Source organism: Eubalaena glacialis, chromosome 14, assembly GCF_028564815.1.
Source record: "Eubalaena glacialis isolate mEubGla1 chromosome 14, mEubGla1.1.hap2.+ XY, whole genome shotgun sequence".
In the NCBI taxonomy this organism is placed as follows: Eukaryota; Metazoa; Chordata; class Mammalia; order Artiodactyla; family Balaenidae; genus Eubalaena; species Eubalaena glacialis.
In genome coordinates, this window is record NC_083729.1 from 53624506 (window position 1) to 53644083 (window position 19578).

Here is a 19578-nt window from a genome sequence, read left to right on the forward strand (position 1 = left end):
CCACTGCCCCCAAATGCCTCGGCTCTAAGGTGTGCTGTCAGGGGTCCCTGGAGGCTCCCCTTGTAGTGGGTACAAATCTCAGTCCACCAACTCAAGTGAAGAAGAAACAGAAGCTTCTCTGTTCTCCTTGACGCAGCTCAACTTCTAGTATAGTCTCCCAGGCCATCAAGGTGTCCCGATTCATCCCAGCCACATGCGGTCCGCCCCCTTTTCCTCCGGGTGTCTAGTTCTGGAGGACTTCCTGTGGCATGAGGATGGCACAGCAGGTGCTCCTTGGTTGCTATGGGGACACAGGGTCCCTGGGGACTGGGCGCCCCTCCACTGCTGTGCTGCTCTTGCGTGCCTGCAGGTCACCCTGCCAGGCCATGCCAGGCTCTGTCTGCCTTGACACACTGCACACCCCCTCCCTTCTATGGGGTCTTGGCACCTCTCTGAATGGGATTCTATGTAGAAAATGAGGCACAGGCCCCCTGTTCTCAGATCCTACATGTTCATTCAGGATTTTGCTCTCTCCCTGGGGCTGTGCTCAGGACACAGGTCCCCAAACCCTCTTGTCCATGATCCACTAACATTTAAGACGGGGGTAGCAAACAGTCTCAATCCAGTCCAGGAGGTTTTTATCTGGCTCAGACAGTATTTAAAGATTCTTTTGAAAAGATTATGAACATCTTTTTAAATGAGAGTTTTGGCATTTAGATCCAGCTACCGATTTACGGGAAATGCAGAAGACAGAGGAAGTATGTTAAATGACACCAACAAGATCCAGACTGTGGAACCCTCTACACGATAAAGGACCTGGCTTCATTAACAGATACATCGCAAGAGTCAAAAAGGTGGGGAGCAAACCTAGAGATGAAAGGAACCTTGAAAACATCAATCACTTGCACAGTGTGGACTTTGGGTCCTATTTCAAACAAACTATAAAAATAAAATAATATAAAATAAAACACTTATGACCACCACGAGAAAACTGTAAATTTTAACACTGACAGGCTAATTGATTGGAAGTTATTGGAGTTTATTTAGTGATGATATTGTGTTATGGTTTAAAAAAACATGAGTTCTTACCTTTACAAAGAAAACGATGAGTCTGGGATTTACTTCAAAATCATTCAGGACTGGGAAAGGGAGGGGTTATAGAAGAAACGAAATTAGCCATGAGTTGACAATTGTTGAAACTTAGTCATGGGTACAAGGAAGGTCATTATACTAGTTTGCCTAATTTTACATATGTTTTGAAATTTGCCATAGTGACTTTTTTCTTTTTTTTGAAGGAGACCTTCCACATAAAAATTCTGATTTTGTATTCTTTTGGAAAAAGGGAAATACCTGGTAACACTAGCCCAGACCTCCACCGTGTAACAACCAGCCGAATTGAGAAGTGTTACAGGAAGGTGCCGTCCAGGGAACCACAGACCCCACCACTCCCTGGTGCCCTTAAAGCCCACTTCCTGTATCTATGCTCCAGCCTCAACATCAGCCTCTGGTTTGCAATCCATAGGAACTTTCCTTTCCTTCCTTCTGGGCCTTCACTCTCCTTCACTGGGCCCAGCCATCACGGGTCAGGTCGGGCTGGGCCAAAGTGGGTGCTTGACTTTCCCTTCCTTTTCACTATGTTTTTCTCCCAAATCTTTTTTCTGTGCTCTGAAACCTTTTTGGTCCCCCAAGAGTAGAAGATTTTGAAACTCAAAAGCCAGAAGGAGACACTTCTCCCTCCTCCATCCCCTCCGAGGCAGTGCTTCATATCACATCCCTTCCCTGAGGGAGTGAGAAAGAACAACCTGAGGCTTTAAAAGGGGAAACAGCAGATCAGGATGGGAAGGAAACCAGGGGGGAAATTTGGATAAGAAGGAGATATGGGTCTTAGACATATCAGATTGGCAAATATTAAAAAGTTGGACGATATCAAGTGCCACCAAAGGTGAAGGAAAGCAGAATATCTCATAGGAATGTTAACTAATCTTTCTGGGAAGCAGATTGAAAGTGTTAAGTGAAATGGAATATGGGCCAATCCTACAACCCAGTACTTGGGGACGCTGAGCCCAGAGACATTCTTGCCCAGGCCCCCAAAGAAACGTGTGGATTTGTTCTTGTAGAATTGTTTGTAATAAGATTTGGAAACACCTAGAAGTTTATTCATAGGAAAGTAGATAAATAAAAGGTTATATGAAAATGCTGAGTACCATTCAGCAGATGAAAGGAATGCTCTGGTCCATATTTACTTTTATTAACTTGGAGCCATCTCAAAATCTCATAGTCTGGACTAGAAAAAAGTGATAAAAGAATGACACGTTTACCAAAGACTACTTAAGCATATTTTTAAAAATATGCACAAAATAATACCAGTATTGGGCCTAGATACAAATAGAAATATAAATTGGCCAGACACAAAGAATCACAAGGACGTAAGAGGAGCAAAATGAGATTGGGGATGGGGCGAAGGGGTCAAAAAAATAAAGTAAAATAAAAGTGAGCCCTGCATATGCTAATAAAGATGGTGTGCATGTGGCTAATTGATCCTGAGCAAAGGAGGTCTCAGCAAACAGAAAACTAAACCAAAACAAAACATCAGTTAATGTTTAAAATATTAACCTGATGCCTGTGGAAAGAGAACTCTGTGAATAACCAGAGGTCTGATGTGTGCCCAGAGGTGACAGAGCAGTTCTGCAGTCCCTGTGATTCCCTCCCACTGATCTCCTGCTGGGGTCACTCCATAGCTTGGCCTTGAGTTGCTTTTATCCACAGACTTTCAGCCTCCTCCCAGCACCGCTGACTGCTCTCAGGAAACCTGTTGGATCACGAGATTTTCCCACAGAGATCGTCACCCTGGGGTATTTTCAACCTGTTATTAGCCTCGAGTTCCTCCAGCAAAGTCAGGATATCCTGGGAACAAGTACTCCTCCAGCCCCTGAACCCTCCTTTTTAACGCGCCTTCAGTACCAAAAACTTTCTCAGAGTGTTATATGATGTCCAGCTTTTTTTTTTTTTTTAAAGAGTTTTATTTATTTGATTGATTGATTGATTGATTGATTGCTATGTTGGGTCTTCGTTTCTGTGCTAGGGCTTTCTCTAGTTGCGGCAAGCGGGGGCCACTCTTCATCACAGTGCGTGGGCCCTTCACTATCGTGGCCTCTCTTCTTGCGGAGCACAGGCTCCAGACTCGCAGGCTCAGTAGTTGTGACTCACGGGCCTAGTTGCTCCGCGGCATGTGGGATCTTCCCAGACCAGGGCTCAAACCTGTGTCCCCTGCATTAGCAGGCAGATTCTCAACCACTGCGCCACCAGGGAAGCCCTGTCCAGCATTTTTTGCTTGGGGTGTGGAGGACAGAGGTGAGCGGTTCTGGCCAGCAGCTGTGTTTCCGCTTGAAGCCCCACTCTTGGGGAGTGAGGGGGAGAAAGACAGACGATGAGTTATTTGCTGTCTCCCGAATCCATCCTTCTCTCTCTTCCTCTTCCCCTCCCTCCTTTCCTTAGAAACATATATTCAGCGCTGAGTGTGCACAAGGCACGTGGCAGCCCCCATTGAATCTGGCATTGTCCCCTGCCCTCAAGGAGAGTCAAGTCCAGGGGGGAGCAAGCGGTGAGTGTGGTCAAGCATGGCAGGGATTTGTGAGGGGCGAGAGAGCTTTGAGATCACAGAGGCGGGCAGCTATATCACATGGGAGGCTTCTTGGAGGTGGTCCTCCTTGAGCTGAGTCTGAAAGGGTAAATAGAGGTAACAAGAAGGGGAATAATGGGGGAAAGGTATTCTATTGCAGTGGCTGGGAGGCATGAAACAGCAGGACACAGAGGGAGCTGTCAGCAGTTCATCATGTCTGGATTTGGGGCTCCGGAAGAGCCTTGGGTGCTAGGACTTCGCTCATGTTCTATCTCCTCCCTGAAGCCTGCAGAACTGCCCCAGTCCTGCCAGATCCCCCTCCTCTGAAATCTTGGACCAACCTTTTATAATTGCATGTTCCCCTACTGTTATGGTGTGTGTATGTGTGTGTGTGTGTGTGTGTGAGTGTGAGTGTGAAGGTTTTGTTTCCCAGTCTCAACTTGGAGAGGGGCCCACAAGCCCAGGGTTTCTCCCACCCAGTGCCTTGCATCCAGCCTTCACTCCACTGAGGGGGTGGCTCACCCAGTTCCGAGTGGGTGTACTGTTCAGTGGGGAAGCAGACTGAGGCGGTGGGTAGCGGCACCAAATCCCACATAGTGCGTTGGGTTTTCAGTCTTAGCGGCTTCTGTAAGGATACGCCTGACCGGGCTGTCATCTGGGCCAATGCCCAGGTGAATGTTCTTCTCAGAGGGAGACCTGAAAGCCCTGGTATTCAGCCTCTCAGATGGTGCCCAGTGAGTCCCACCTCCTGGTTTTCATGCTCTTGTGCAGTCTCCTCCCACATTGTGTCAGGATTGATCGGTATGACCAACAGAATACAGCAGATTGATGGCATATGCCTTTGAGGCTAGCTCAATAAAAGACACTATGACTTCTGCATTAGTTTCTGTCTTGGACTGCTCACTCTGGAAGAAGCCAGCTGCCATGTTGTCAGGACACACAAGCAGCCCTATCAGAGGTCCATGTGGTACGGAACCGAGGCCTCCTGCCAACAGCCATGAGAGGAGCCATCTTGGATGTGGACCCCCAGCTCCAGTCAAGCCTTCAGATGACAGCAGCCCCGTTCAACATCTTGAGACCTTGAGCCAGAACAACCCAGCTCAGGTGCTTCCAAATTCCTGACTCTTAGACTGTTAGAGATGATAAATGTTTATCATTTAAGTCCTGAAGTTTGGGGTAATTTGTTACACAGTGATAGATAACTAACACAAAGCACTTGGCAACACTGTGTGGCTTTTCCTGCTATGGGTTTGGGGGTTTCCTGGCTGGGGTTTTGCCTCCTCTGACAGCAGAAATATTAGGGCTCCCAAAGGTCACAGCCACTCACCCCATTCCTTCCTTCCACAGGTGCTTCCCTTGATGGGACCAATAGCCCAGCAGCAGATGCAGAAGAACTCTCCTCTGAACTTCCCTTATCTGCCTGGCACAGAGCATGGAGAATCAGCAGCCACCACCCCACCTCCACCCTCCAGCTGCTCTCCAGTCAGGGAGGCACCGACCTTGGGCACCAGGACATTCCCAAAGAAATTGTGTAAACAAGCCTCATCAGAGCCTTCCATCCTTTGAAGCCCTCCCCCTCCCCCTTCCCCGCCTGCTTTTGTTAAGTTGGTATATGAACCTTTGCCTCTGGTTACTCAGTGAGTTACTCATTACACAGTGCTCCTGCACTCAGTGTGTGCACAAACTTTGTCTTTTCTCCTGCTAATCTAGCCCCTACCCCCAACCCCCCAAACCTAAATTGGTAGAGAAAAAAGTTTTTCCTCCCGATACTCTCTAATCAAAGGAATCCCCAAGGGCTATCAGATGGGAAGTTCTGGAGCCCTTTGCACTAAGTTTGCTCTCCGGTCACGTGAACTTTCCTTAAGAACAACCACCTCTGCAGGGTAGCTGCCCCAGGGAGTCTCAACCCCACACCCCAGCACAGGTGGCCAGGGGCCCCCAGAAACACAACTGCTGGACCTGAGGTCACAGCAAGGGCAAACTCTGACTTACAGAAGCTGCATCTCCTGGTCTGTAGCAGCTTCTTTTCAGATTTTGGCTTATTTAGCAAACACTTAGTGCTTGCTCTGTGCTAGGCTCTGTTCTAAGCACATTAAGTCATTTAATCCTTATAACAACCCTATGAGGTCAATGCTATTGTTGTCTTCATTTTACAGATAAGAATCCTAAGGCACAGAGAGGTTAAGCAATTTGCTCAAGGTCACACAGCAAGTAGCAGCGTAGGAATTCGCACCTGGGCAGCCTGGCTGTGCACTCTGTCCTGAGGTAAGAATTGTCCATTCGGTGATCATTCTGTGCCACTGGGGCACTGTTTCTTGGCCAGGGCTTCTGGGGCTAGACAGGGTTATGTATTTGAGTTCTGGCTACAGGGAATGCAGAGGTCCACATCCAAGCTGGGCATGGCCTCCTGAGGAAGCCAGGCTACATCCTTACTAGGGAAAACCACGGGGGTCTACCTTCTGAGGTCAACCTCTGTACTCAGTCCTGAGGGTCTGCCTGAGGCCTGCCTGGGGCAGGAGGATATCCTCTCTGACCACGTTCATTCTTGCCTTCTCCCCTTAGCTCGGCCAGGCACCTGTGGAGAGACCCTCACACTTCCCCGTCTGCCTACACCAGTGGTTCTCAACCAAGAGCAGTTTTGCCCCCCAAAGAACATGTGGTGATGTCTAGAGACATTTTTGATTGTTGTGACCAGAAGGCTGCTACAGGCACCTAGCAAGTAGAGGCTAAAGATGGTGCTAAACGTTCTGAAATGCACAGGATCAGGCCTCACAACAAAGGGATTACCTGGTCCAAAAGGTCAGTAATGCCGAGGTTGAGAAACTGACCTGGGCCCATCTCACAGCCTCCTTGAGGCTGAGGACCCTCCACCACACACACGTACACACACACGATCTGATTTCTGTTACGGTGGTGGTCCAGGGTCCTGGGGGTGGGGGCAACATGCATCCTCACCTCAGCATCTCTTAGAGGCCACATCAGAACATGAAAGACTCAGTTTGCACTGCAGCTACAAGTTTTTGGAAATAAGAATTTTGAGGCACTGACAAATGTAGCTGATGTTATTTTGTATCAGGCTCTGTGCTAAGTAAGCATTTCACATATTTAATCTTAGGAAATCTTCATAAACCAGTCTTAGATGCTATTATTATCCCTATTTCAAAGATTGGGAAACTGAGGCTGAAAAAGGTTAAGGAACTCACCCAAGGTCACACAGCTAATAGGTGACAGGGCCAGGTTTCCAGCTGACCCAGGCAGACTGATGGCACAGATGTACATACCCAGGCAAAGTAAAGATAGCAAATTTCCAGGGAGAGCCCGCCTGATGCCCACCCTGGGGCTGCCGGAGGTCAGGGGCTTGGTGCCCTCCCCTGGGACGGAGGGATCAGCACCACTCCACTGCACAGCTGCAACCAAGACTCTCCGAGCTGGGCAGAGAGCAGCTTGACCTGCCATGGTTCTTAAAGAGGGAGGAGTGGAGAGAAGGCAGAGGTGGGTTGGTTTTGTACAGGGACAGTAAAGACAGAAAACCCGCCAGGAAGAGATGGGCGAAGAAGGCAGGCTTGGGAGCTCTTTATTATTTACTATAGCAGGGGAAAGTATGGGAAGCTTGTTCCTAAGCCATAAATGCCCTCCTTTGATCCCTGTGCATATCAGAGATAAATGAGTCACTTAGGCCTCAGAAATGAATGATTGTTCTGATTATTACCTTAAGTGACCTTCCAGCAGTAGTAATTCTCACCACTCCCTGCAAAGTAGCTGTGTCGGGGTTTGACCAGGGTTGGGGAAGAGGCCGGGACTGAAGTGGGGAGAGTTCGTTCGGTGATTGGGCTCAGTTTGCAAAGAGGAAATCAGCCTCAGCTCTTTAGGCCAGAGAACAGTTAGACCCCAACTTCTGGGCTCTGCCTTCTTCTTTGCCTTCAGGGCCCTGTTGAATCCTGACCCACTGAGAGGGTTGGACCAGAAGTGTGTGCAGAGCTGCAGGGCCATCTGAAAGCAAGAGGTCCTTTGGTGCAAAGTTAACACGACCTTCCGCAGGCCCCTTCCCATTCAGATTCAAGGAAGAGCTTTGAAGTTTCCTTTGTGTGCATGTTTTCATAGCCCTGATCCTGCTGTACTGGAATTAGCCTGCAGCCCTGCCCATCCCTGGAGATTTATTCCCCAACTACAAAAATCTTAGAAAAATACTGCAAGCTCCACCCACCATCCCCAAGCCACTGGCTGCTTTTTCCTCAGGCTAAAATACAAAGGAGACCTCAGAACCGCCACCAGGAGACATTTTGTACGTGTTTATAGTTTCTCTAGAGTCATTCCGATGACCCCCTAGAACCGGATCTCAGGGCAAAATCTTCCAAGATGTGCGTGCTGGGAGGTGGGGCGAACGTGGTAAGAGGAAGGGTGAGAGAACAGATTGTCCCTGAAGCTGCCAAGGGCCAGGGCAGTACCAGCAGGGTCCAAAGAGAAGAAAAAGCAGGTGGACTGAGCCTTTCCAGTCGTACCCCATGAGCCAACCACTGCACTTTGTGTAGACAAACATCAGTCTCAGGAATCTTTGTTGCTCTGAGCGTCACAAAAGGGCCTCTGCTATCATATTGCCCAACGCCACCAGAAGCTCAGTAAGTCGGTATTGAAGAAGGGGGGGTGGGGCAGAGGGAGGGGGAGTGGAGGAAGAAGAAAGACTAAAACAGATAGACGGACAGAGAGGGAGGGAGGGAAGCCCGGAATCCCAAAGCAGCCTTAGATTTTGCTTGCCTGATTTGCTTTTTAGAGTAAAGACTCTGAGCAATGGTGCCATCTTGTGGTCATGAGGAGGAATTACAACCAGTCTCTCTCTCCCTCCCCCCACCTCCCTCCCTCCCTCCCTTTCTCCCCCCCCCACCTCTGTCTCTCTCTATTGGGTACATAAATAGATCACATAATAGGAAGTACTAATAAGTGTAAGGAAGAGAAATCTAGCAGGCGAATTGTAAGGCCATTTCAGGTAGTAATTGACCAGGCACAACTTTTATTAAGCGGCTGACATTTGCTCAGAGGCCTGAAGGGGGCGAGGGAGCAGGCCGTGTGCATATCCGAGGGAAGAAGGAATCGCCAGTGTAAAGGATGCAAAGGCCTGAAGCCTCTGTGTGGATCTCCTCAGGGCTGTGGTTCTACCAGAAGCAGCTGTAGGAGATGACACACGAAGTGATCTAGGGGTCTAGAGTCTAGGGGCTAAGAATAGATCTGACATGTATCCCTTCTCTGGCCAGCCCTGTTGTCAGCATCCAAATATACCTTTAGAGAAATCCACCTGCCCAGGGCCCACAGAGACGTGGGGAGGCCATGCTCTAGGACCACAGTCAGGACCTTTTCTGGCTCCCATCCTTCCAAATCCAGAAGCTGACTTTCTCCCCCCAGATGGAGAAGCTTAATTAACATACAACAAGAAAATTACAATTTCTAGATCCTCAAAAGATGCCCCTAAAACTCCATAAAAATGGAACTGACCCCATTTCTTAGGGCTTCAGTTCTGCTTCCTTTTTTTTTTTTAGAAACATTTAATTTCTTAAAAACAAAGTAATATATATTCGTAGTTTAAAAGTCAATAGTATTGCGATGTTCATAATAAAAAAGAGCATCCTTTCTACCTCCTAGTCCCTTTCTCCAGAGGCAAGCACGTCTAGTACTTTTGGCTGTGTCTTCCCCTATTTGAGCAGCTGACTTTTGATGTGAGAAATCCAACACGCTTCACTGTCTGGGCCGATGTTTTCTTTCCCCAAATTGTTGGACTCCCTTATGTGGCCAATGGTGATCCCACGACTCTGCCTTTGCTTATATCAGACAGTCCAGATCTCCAGCTGAATGACATGTCCACTAAGAACGCAAAGGTGAAATAAAAAAAGAGCAGCTCTTTCTGAGAGAGAGAACACCCAAGTGTTCGAGAACTGCCTACTGGCCAGTTCGTGTTCCGGGCTGGCCTGCTCTGCCCCTTGCTCATTTCACAAATGGTGCACAGTGTCCAGGTGTGTTTTGCTCCATTTCCAGGTTAACAGAGCACAGTTTGCAGCTGTGCTTACAAAATATCACCTGGAACATTATTTGGGGGTAGGGAGTGGGTTGCTAGGCTTTTTTCTTTATTTCTGTAGGTTTATATTCTCTGTAGGCAGGGAGCCAGTTGCTTACAAGTAAAACTGCTCCAAACTAGATTGCTATCAGAGCCCATTTGGTTTTGCTTTTCCAGCATATGAGTCAACAAGAATGAGTCAGATGCTTCCCGAGTGGCCTCTGGGTAGATGAGGTGACTGTTTCGTCAGGTTACTTGACTCAGAAGGTCAGAAATGCCCGCAACAAGAAACCCGAGGACTTGATAGCTTTTCTTCAGTGTTTGCATTCACAATCCTGTGCAGGGGCCCCAGTCTTTTCCCTGAGAACATTCGGTAGCCTGGGTGGCCAGGTCAAATGACCGCTACCAAAATAAAAAAACAAAACAAAAGAAAACAAAACAAGACCCACGGGAATGTTACAAAACAGTGAATTTAGTCTTTTCATTTTTGTGGTTTCGGCGACTGCTTTATTTGGGTATGTTCTTTACGGTTGATGGTTTCAGAGGGTTCTATCCAAGTGGAAGTCCTCTGATGAGAAAGTGTAAGTTGTTCCTTGTAACATTCCCCGTGTTAGGGAACTTGGGCTGACTGCAGCTCCAAGCTCTTGCTCTGGGCTCTTCAGGGTCAGTGTCTCCTGCTCAGGTAAGTTTGGCAGGTAAGTTTGCTCAGGTAATACTGTCTTGTTACAGGGCTACCAAGGGGGGACCTGCCTGGGTCTGGGGAAAGGCCCTGGGAGAAGCTTCCTCTCTGAGCCTGTACCTGGGCCTGTGTGTAGGGAAGGCAGGTTGGTCACTGCTGCCTCAAAGCTAACCCAGCCTTACCTGGATCAGGAGCTATAATAGACTCACCTAGAGTAAAATCACTGGCTACCAGGGCAAAGCAGGACTTAGCTGTCTTCTCCCTGCCACAAGAAACAGGTCTGCCGCTGCTACCTCTCCAGTGAGAGTGAGGATGACATTTGCCTCTGTGTGGTTTTCAGTTTTAGGAAGATGGAGGTTGGGAGCTGGGGGCACGGGGAGGCCTGGCAATTTTGACAAGGGCTTAGAGCAGGATTCTTGGGTGCTGCCCACAGGACTAAACCACGGCAACATTTCATGAGGCCAGTTTGCCGAATGTATTGTGCCCAGGTCCGTCCTGGCTTATTGTTAGTTATCAGTTACTGTTAAATTTTAAGATTACTCTTTTTCATTCTTAAAAATGTCCTGCTTTGGGGGATAAATGATGTGGCCACCCAATATTTGGGGTACCTTTGGGGAATGTATCCTAAGAATGTGTACAAAGATGTAGCTTCCAGAGATGTTTATCACAGGGCTACTAGGCACGAAGAAAAGTTAGAGATACATTATGTGTCCTACAATAAAGGATTAACTAAATTAGTTAAATAAATTATAGTACATCCACATAGTGGAATGCTAGGTAGCCATTAAAAAATGAAATGTAACAAAATAGTAAATAGCATAGAAATACATGCATACTATTAAGGAAAATTACTAAACACTATATATATGTCTATATAAACATATATATATATGGTATTATTCAAACCTAGTTTACAAAGAAAAGGAAACATATACACTTAAAAGGACTGGATACACAACACTGTAAAGCAATTATACTCCAATAATGATGTTAAAAAATAAAAATAAAATAAGGACTGGATGAATACACAATAAATTGGTGGTGGTTATCTCTGGGAAGTGGGGTTAGAAGTGGCTTCTATATTCTCCTTTATGCTTTTCCTGTGCTTCTAAATTTTCTACAATGAGCATATATGTTGTAGCAGAGTAATGACCAGAGATGTCTACATCCTAATCCTCAGAGTCTGTGACTATGTTAGGTTACATGACAAAAGGGAATTAAGTTTGCATATGGAACTGTCACTGCTAATCAGCTGACCTGGAGAAGGTGAGAGCAGCTGGGATAACCCAGGTGGGCCCCATGTCATCACAGGGGTCTTTACATGTGGAAGAGGGAGGCAGAACATTGATGCCCTGCGAGAAAGTCTCCACCAGCTATTGAAGACGGGAGGGAGCCAGAAGCCCAGAAAAGCCGGCGACCCCTAGAAGCTGGAAAAGGCAAGAGAACCGGTTCTCTCCTAGAGCCTCCAGAAAAGGAACTTGGCCCTGCTGACACCTTGCTTTGAGCCCAGTGAGACTCATTTTGGACTTCTGACACCCAAAACTTTCAGATGATAAACTTGTGTTGTTTTAATCTGCTAGGTTTGTGGAAGTTGGTTACAGCAGCAATAGGAAATTAATACAACAAATTTCTCTTTTAGTCAGAAAAAAAGAGATGATGATAATAAAGGTCATTTTAGAAGAAAGGACTAGAAATCGCTCCTTGTAATTTAACCCAACAGCCATCCGAGGAGGAGGAGCTAGGAGGAGGCCTGGCACAGTCTTCTTCCTACAAAAAATCTGCAGGAGGTGCCCATAGGCACAGCAGGCTGTTGTTTTGTTATTAGTAGAAAATAATAATGCAAGGGATAACTAGATAACCCGAAGGGCCAGCAGCCTGGGAATTGTCCTACAGCAGGGCACAGTGAATTGCACAAAATCGGGCAAGAGCAACAAGTACCAGGGGTCCAGAGAGGGAGAACCAGGGAGCTGCTGCTTTTGAGAACTCTGGGACTAAGCAAGGAAACCAGACTTGAAAGGAAACCCTTTTCAAGTGAGTGGAAATTGCCAGGTGGTTCTGCTGGTTTGTGCTGGCAAATCCCATTCTGGCACCAAGGGACAGAAGAGGCGTGATGGGCACGGCTCATGGGGAGGTTTTCCAGCCCCACCCAGGGGCGCGTGTTTGCAGTCTTGCCCATTCTGGACTGTTCACTGAAGCACGCTCACGGTGGGGAGTTGCAGAGGATTCTCTCTTACATAAAATCCTTTCCTGTTTGCTTTAAGGGAACTTTTAAGGAAACGCCAGACCCTTAGTAAAGGCTGCAGTGAAGAAGGCATCTGTAAATGGAAACAGCATTTTTTTTCTTTGTTAGTGGGTCCCAAACCACGTCCCTTTCTGACAGATAGGACTGCGTGCGTGGAGGTGGGTGTTGAGCTGGGCCCACGCGCTCCACAGGGCGCTGCCTCTGCTGCGTGGCTCTCAGCCCTGGACATGAGACGTGGTACTTCCTCTCCGAGTCGGGCCCCAGGCCTTCTTCACCTGCCCGTCGCCGTCCCGGAGGCTCGGTCGGCCAGCACAAGTGCTCAACATTCATAATCCACTTGGTCAATGGGGCTTCATTTTATTTGCTCAAGCCATACCCGCCACACATTCCAGAAGGTGACGCCTTTTCCTAGTATTTCAGAATTTGATGAGCAAGTGGTTTATTTTATTCATGCTGTTCACTATTTCATATATATGTTTAAAAACCTTAATATATCATACATGCAAAATGATACGTGTTACGTATATATAACCACGCTTGAGTACCCGCCCCCCCCCGACCTGTTAGGAAACTTACTGGTACCTTTGAAGTCCCCTGTGGTCCCCTATCTCCCAGAGGTAGCTCTGGGGATCACAGTCTTGAATTTCAGTGCGTCATTCTTTGGTTTTCTTTACAGTGTTACCACCTTAGTATGTGTTCCTATACAATATGCTATTTGTTTTTGCTAGTTTTAAAAAATTCATGCAAATAGAATGCACTGTATTCTTCTTCTGTGATGCTTTCTTTTCACTCAATATTGTGTTTTTGATATGCAGCCCTGCTGTGGTGTGTCATCTTACCTCTCAGGCAGCCCCTCCTTAGCTTTCATCTTTCCCGTGACCCTGCAGCCTGAAGGGCCATGGGCTTTGGGTTTGTCTTTGTCCGGTAGTCCCGTTGGAGACCCCCTTTTCTTTCTAATTACCCTCCCCTTGCCTCCTCCTTGCCGTCTTCCACCGTAACCTCCTTCAAGTGCAAAGACCATCCCCACCCACACACCCAGGCATGTGCACCCACACACAGGGTTTTTGTGCCTTTGTGACAAATACACAACCATAACGCTCACGTGGAGGGGGTTTAATGATTGTTACTTTGCTGAAGTCTGGATCCTGGCAACAGAAATACGTTTTTCTTCCTATTTTAGGAAAGTGAAGCTTGCTTTTACTGCTCTTGGACTAGGCAGGCCATGCTTTGCAAATGTTAGTGAGCACAAGAATTACCTGGGGGTGGGGATGAGGGCTTGTTAACGAGGAGTATTTCTGGACCCCGTTCCCTAGAGGTTCAGAGCCCGATTATCTGGGGTGGGGCCCAGGAATCTGCATGTTAGTAAACATGCCTCTCTCTGCCCAGCAATTCTGATGCAGACTATCTTTGGCCACTCCTTTGGCAAACACTGGCCCCTGTGCCAGCCAGAATCAGGGGTGCTTGACTAGCCCTGCGGGGGGGGGGGGGGCGTTCTGTGGGCCTGGGGCCCACTGGGAGCAGCCTGAGATGGACCCGGGGAGAGGCAGGCAGGTGTTCGTGAGCCAGGCCTTTCATGCCACGCCAAGGGAGGGTTTAGCAGTGTGTGTCCTGGTCCTGCATCTTGGGAAGATCATCTAGTTGCTGTGTGGAGGGGTTAGGGCTGGAATCAGGGCACCAGTTAGGAACCTGTCTGGAAAATGACCTTGAAGTCATGACTGACAAGTCAGACAAAGCTGAGGGAGACACCAGGGTTCAATGGGGCAGCATTTTAGTGTCTATAAGGATGTATGGTCCTGAGAACCTGGAGAAATATGTTAAGAATGACACTCAAAGTTCTAGAGATAGGAGAAGACATTTATACTATCTAGAGAACCAGGGAAATGCAAAGTCCAATCCAGTGACAAAGCCCACTGGCTGTAATCTAACTTGAAATCCTAAGCAGCGGTGACACACCTCTAAGGCAGGAAGGCCACCTCTCCTAGCTTACAGTGACCCTGCAGAGGAAGATACATAGGGTTGAGGTGTCCTTTCAGAGTTACTCACAAGAATCTAGTCAGAGCCTGGCCGAAATCTGGTCTATAGATGTCTGAGAAGAAATTTTTCCCTAAGTAAAGTGTTTCCAAACTTCTAAGATAAACCTGGGGCTTTTATGATCATGCAGATTACCTAGTCTTCTCCATGGAAATGCAGATTCATTGGATCTGGGTTGGAGCCTAGGAATCTGTATATTTAAGAAATGCCCCACATGGTTCTTATTTTCTGGGAAGTCTGGAAAAATCCCACCGTCTGGGAAAACTTCTTTCAGCCCAGGAAGATTTATAACCAAGTATAGAAATGATTAAAGATAAACCTATAGTATTGATTCTTTTGTTCTAAGAATACCCTATGCATATTTGGCATTTTAAGTACTTGTAACGTTGAAGAGAATTTGCTCTATTAGAGGAAGGGTGAGACTTATAATTCAGATTTTAAAGTGTAATTGAGTAAATGAGTTAGACTTACGATTTTGAGTTGAAAGTTTAATAAATTTATGTATGGTGTTGAAAGTTAGGAAAACCTAAATTGTTACTATATTTATCCATTTAACTTATTAGATTTATATGTTTTTCAAAAGTTCTTGGTAAGATTTTGTTTGAGCAGACAACTGAGGTACTTAAGAAAAAATTGCATATGTTAAATTTATAAATGTTTGAATGTGTTAAATTAATGATGCTTATAAAGTGGACCAAATATTAACCAAGTAACTACTAGCCAAAGAAATCCTTAAAGATGTTTGTTATAGTTTTGTTTGCTAAATTTATAAATAGGGAAAATATTTTAAGAACTTAAAAGCTAAAGGAAGATTTTTAACAGATGAATGGATAAAGAATGCAATGAACATAGGAGTGCACAGATCTTTTCAAATCAGTGTTTTCGTTTTCTTCAGATAAAAACCAAGGAGTGGCATTGCCGGGTCATATGGTAGTTCTATTTTTAGTTTTTTAAGAAACCTCCATGCTGTCTTCCCACCAACAGTGCCCGAGAGTTCTCATTTCTCCATGACCTCAACAACACTTGGTTATATTTTTGATGATAGCCATTCTGACAGGTGTGAGGTCATGTCTCATTGTGGTTTTGGTTTGCATTTTCCTGATGAGCATCTCTTCATGTGCCTGTTAGCCATCTGTATGTCTTCTTTGGAAAGAATGCCTAGTCTCCTCAGGAGTTCTTGATTTCCATTCTCCCAGTAGTGATCACATCCCAGCTGTGCTGAGGCATCCTGCCCTTCATTGGATGATGCAGAACAGCTGCCTCATTGGTGAATCAGCCCTCAGGCCAGGGCTGCCCTAAAGGAGGCGTCAGTGGAGGCTTTGTCTGGCCTCAGACCTCTGCTACTTGGAAAGAGAAGGCAGCCTCGGTCAGAATGGGCCTCCACACGGCCTTTCTTCCTCTTGGTCTCCCTCTCTTGCCTGATGGCTGGAAGAGAAGCTCCTCAGAGGCCAGGCCCCAGCCCTTGTCCACAATCAGGTCTCAGGTCCAGCTCCATGCCTGGCCTGGCTCCCAGGCCCTGGGAGAAGGTGGTGAGTATGGAGGGACTGTCCAGCTCCTCGTGCAGGGAGAGCCCGGCCTGCCACCCTCTTGCTCTCAGGGAGCCCCAGGTTGAGGGGTCCACCCAGGAGTGGGTGGCACATGGCTGTACCCCTGTGGGGATGGGGCCAGCCTCATCTCCCCAAATTGCACACCAGCATCTTGTTCAGAGCCCTTTGGGGGCCCCCGGACAAGGGAGTGAAGCAGGGGGTTAGGTTCCTGGGGCCATTTGCTAGATGAATAAGCGGGGAAGGTGAGGAGGAAGTAAGGGGGTGAGAAAGGCCTCTGGAAAACAGGTGCTTCATGTTCCTACCAGGAAGCACGTCTCCTGCTGGACTTCAGGCCCTTGGATAGTAGAGAGTGACACTTGTGACATCTACTGCCTGCTGTTGCTGCAGGCCGCCCCTGTGCCTTTAATCATGTTTAATTCTTGAAAGAGCCCTGCAGGGGGGAAGAACACCCTTCCTCTTCCAACATTTCTGCCAAAACATCAATGCCCCAGAGACCCTGCATGGTTATGATCCTGCATAGTAAGGCTTAGCTGCTGACCTCAGGACACCTGTCATCTGTTAGGGAGGCCAGGCCACCACCTCGGGCAGAGAAACAATAGTGACCCAGGTGAAAAAACTCTCAAAGAAGAGGTGGATGACACAAGTCAGGTAGGTTCCCAGAATGGGTATAAAGTCTCCTTTGTCATCAACATTTGGGGACTTTGGCCTTCGAGGCAATGAGCGAGGTGGTCATCAAATCGTGACCCTTAAGACCAGGACGAATTCTTTTTTTCTGTCATCTACCTCTATCTTTACTCCCAAACTCCAGGAAATCAAGAGGAAATAAGGTCAGAGTCAGCCCTGGGGCCAAGCAAGCAGCTGATGCTGGTTGATCCTTCCCTGAAGGAGCTCCCACCAGCCTCTACACAGTGTTGCCTGTAACCAAACACTGGCATTAGAGTTAGGGCCGCACGATGGCTCGTAACCTTCTTAGGATCTCAAAGCTGATACCATTTGGTGTAGCAATAAAGTCCTGAGGTCCGGCCTGGGGAGAAGCCCATTGGCCTGGTATTTGATCTCTGCTTAAGTGTTCCTTGTCCCTGTATGGAGTCATTTCTCAGAGCTGAGCAACACGGGACTGCCAAGCACCAGGGCCATCAGAGGGCCCAAATGAATGATCCAAGTAAAACAGAGAACTCGCCATGTCGGCACTGACATTCCTGAGTTAGAATACAGCAGCTTTTCTCAGTTTTGGCTGAAATATGGGAATTACCTGGGCAGCTTAAAAAATATCAAGGCCCAGGTCCCACCCCCAGAGATTCTGACTAAATTGGTTTTGAGTTGGGCCAGGTGACTCTAATATGCAGCCATCAGCACTGAGAGCCACGTTAACACCTGGCTGGCCAACTGGCGTCTCTGTCGGGATTGAAGCCCATCCGCACGGCTTCTGGTGCACGCTCTGTCTTTGACGTCTGTTGTGTTGGTCCGAGGAGAAAGGACAGAGGAGAATGCTGCTCTTGGTATGTTTCTGGGTGGTGTATTTCTGGCAGGCCAGAATTTAGAAGCTTTGGGTGAAGAATGAATTTTCTGCTGCCTTCTTCTGTCTCCAGCCGTATCGGGGGTCTTAATGACCCAGGATGAATGTCCATGAGCATCATGTCCCGGTGCTCACTAGATACCCCTAAAGGTCGCCCAGTGGGTGGTGAGTTCCCGAGGCTGGGGGTCATCTCCAGGTGGCAGGGGCACATAGCGGCCTCTGTGGACTCTTGTTCCTGCCATAGTTCTGAGCCCTTAAAGTGGATATTCACAACTTGGATTTGCTCTTCTTCTTCTGGTCTGAGATGAGGTGAAACAAGCCTGTGGAGTGACTAGGAAAACTAGTGATTAGAAAGATGATCTAGTGTCTAACCTGTGGGAGCAGTTCCACAGGTATGAAGAAGAGGAAGGGCATCGGGGACCCGTGCAGTCACGGAAGGCTCCGCAGAGGAGGTGAGACTTGAATCTGGAAGAACTTAGTTTTGAGGATCAGGGGAGGGGACCCTTTAGCAAAGGTGAGTGAAGATGTTCAAAGAGGAGATGACAAAATTATAAACAAAGATCAGCTATTAGGATCCATGTGGTGAAAGGAGGGGCAAGCATGTTGGCTTTCTTCAAATAAGTCTCACCCTGGGATTCTTTGGGCAGAAATGAAAAAGATTTTCAATTTTTTTTTTTTTATAGTTCTCAAAATGAGATCCCCAGACCCGAATCATTAGCATCACCTGGGAGCTTATTAGATATGCAAACTCTCAGGCCCCAACCTACTGAATCAAACTCTGGAGGTGGGGTCCAGTAATCTCTCCCTTTCCAAGCCCTCCTGAAGCTCATTTGTTTGAAGGCCACTGTCCTACTCTGCCCCCTTATCTGCTAAGTGGACTCTGGTTATTATTGTCAGAGACAAGGGACATGTTTATTCTGAGATATGTCACTGCCCTCCCACTGGTCTATGGTCATATTATTACTGACCTTTTGTCCTGTCCAAGTGACACAGAGTCAAATAGTTGACAGACTCTTATTCACATACTCAGCCAGCCTTTATGGAACAGCTGCCATTTGCTAGGTGCTATTCTATGCTAAGCCCTGGGAATGCAACAGTGCACAAATCAAAGTGTGTTCTTCCATGCAGCTTATGTTCTAGTCAGGGGATGATCCATCAATTAAACACAAAAATATCTATAAGTTCTAGACTTGGAGAAGAAAAATATAAGTGATGGGGAGGGGTGTTTTCTCGACTGTGGTTAGAGAATATTTATCTGAGGTGATATTCGAGCAGAAACCTGGTTGAAATGAGGGAGAAACCACATGAATTTGAGGGAGAGCACCCAGGCAGGGGGAACAGAAGTGCCAAGTCCCTGAGGTAGGAACAGAATGTTCTAAGAAGAGAAAGGAAGTCAGTACAAGGTGGAGAGAGACAGGCCCAGGAGGCAATGGCTAGATCACGAAAGACCTTAGTGATCCTGTTCAGGTGACTTCCCTGTGAGTGAGGGCAGGCTGCTGGAGGGTGTTGAGGGTGTGAATGATGTGGTATCTCTCTGAACAAAAATCACGCTGAAGAATGGACCATTCCATAAGAGTAGAAGCAGGGAGGTGAGTTAGGAAGGCACTAGAATAATCCAAGTGAGAGATGTGGTATAGAGATGGGAATGAAAAGTAGTTGGAGTCTAGGTATGTCAAAGGAGGAGCCCAAAGTCCATGCGGATGTGTTCCTTTGGGGCAGAGAAGACTGGACAGTGGCTTCTGGGTTTAGGCGACTGGACCTGCCTTCTTCTCTGGTCTAAAGGCCTCTGATGATTTCCCTGGCGGTCCAGTGGTTAGGACTCTGCGCTTTCACTGCGGTGGGCCCAGGTTTGATTCCTGGTCAGGAAACTAAGATCCCACAAGACACGTGGTGTGGCCAAAAAAAGTAAATAAATAAAATCCTAT

At 47.4% G+C, this 19578-nt stretch overlaps 1 long non-coding RNA gene across 1 annotated transcript in view; it reads left to right on the plus strand.

Moving 5' to 3' along the window:
* The window catches only part of LOC133105375 (uncharacterized), a 28031-nt gene extending 22766 nt beyond the window's left edge, over window positions 1–5265 (plus strand). Inside the window, exons 2-4 of the long non-coding RNA XR_009703843.1 lie at window positions 697–833; window positions 4482–4702; window positions 4946–5265. This is a non-coding gene — a long non-coding RNA (uncharacterized LOC133105375). The remainder of the gene's footprint in view (window positions 1–696; window positions 834–4481; window positions 4703–4945) is intronic.
* The last annotated feature ends 14313 nt before the right edge of the window (window positions 5266–19578 follow it).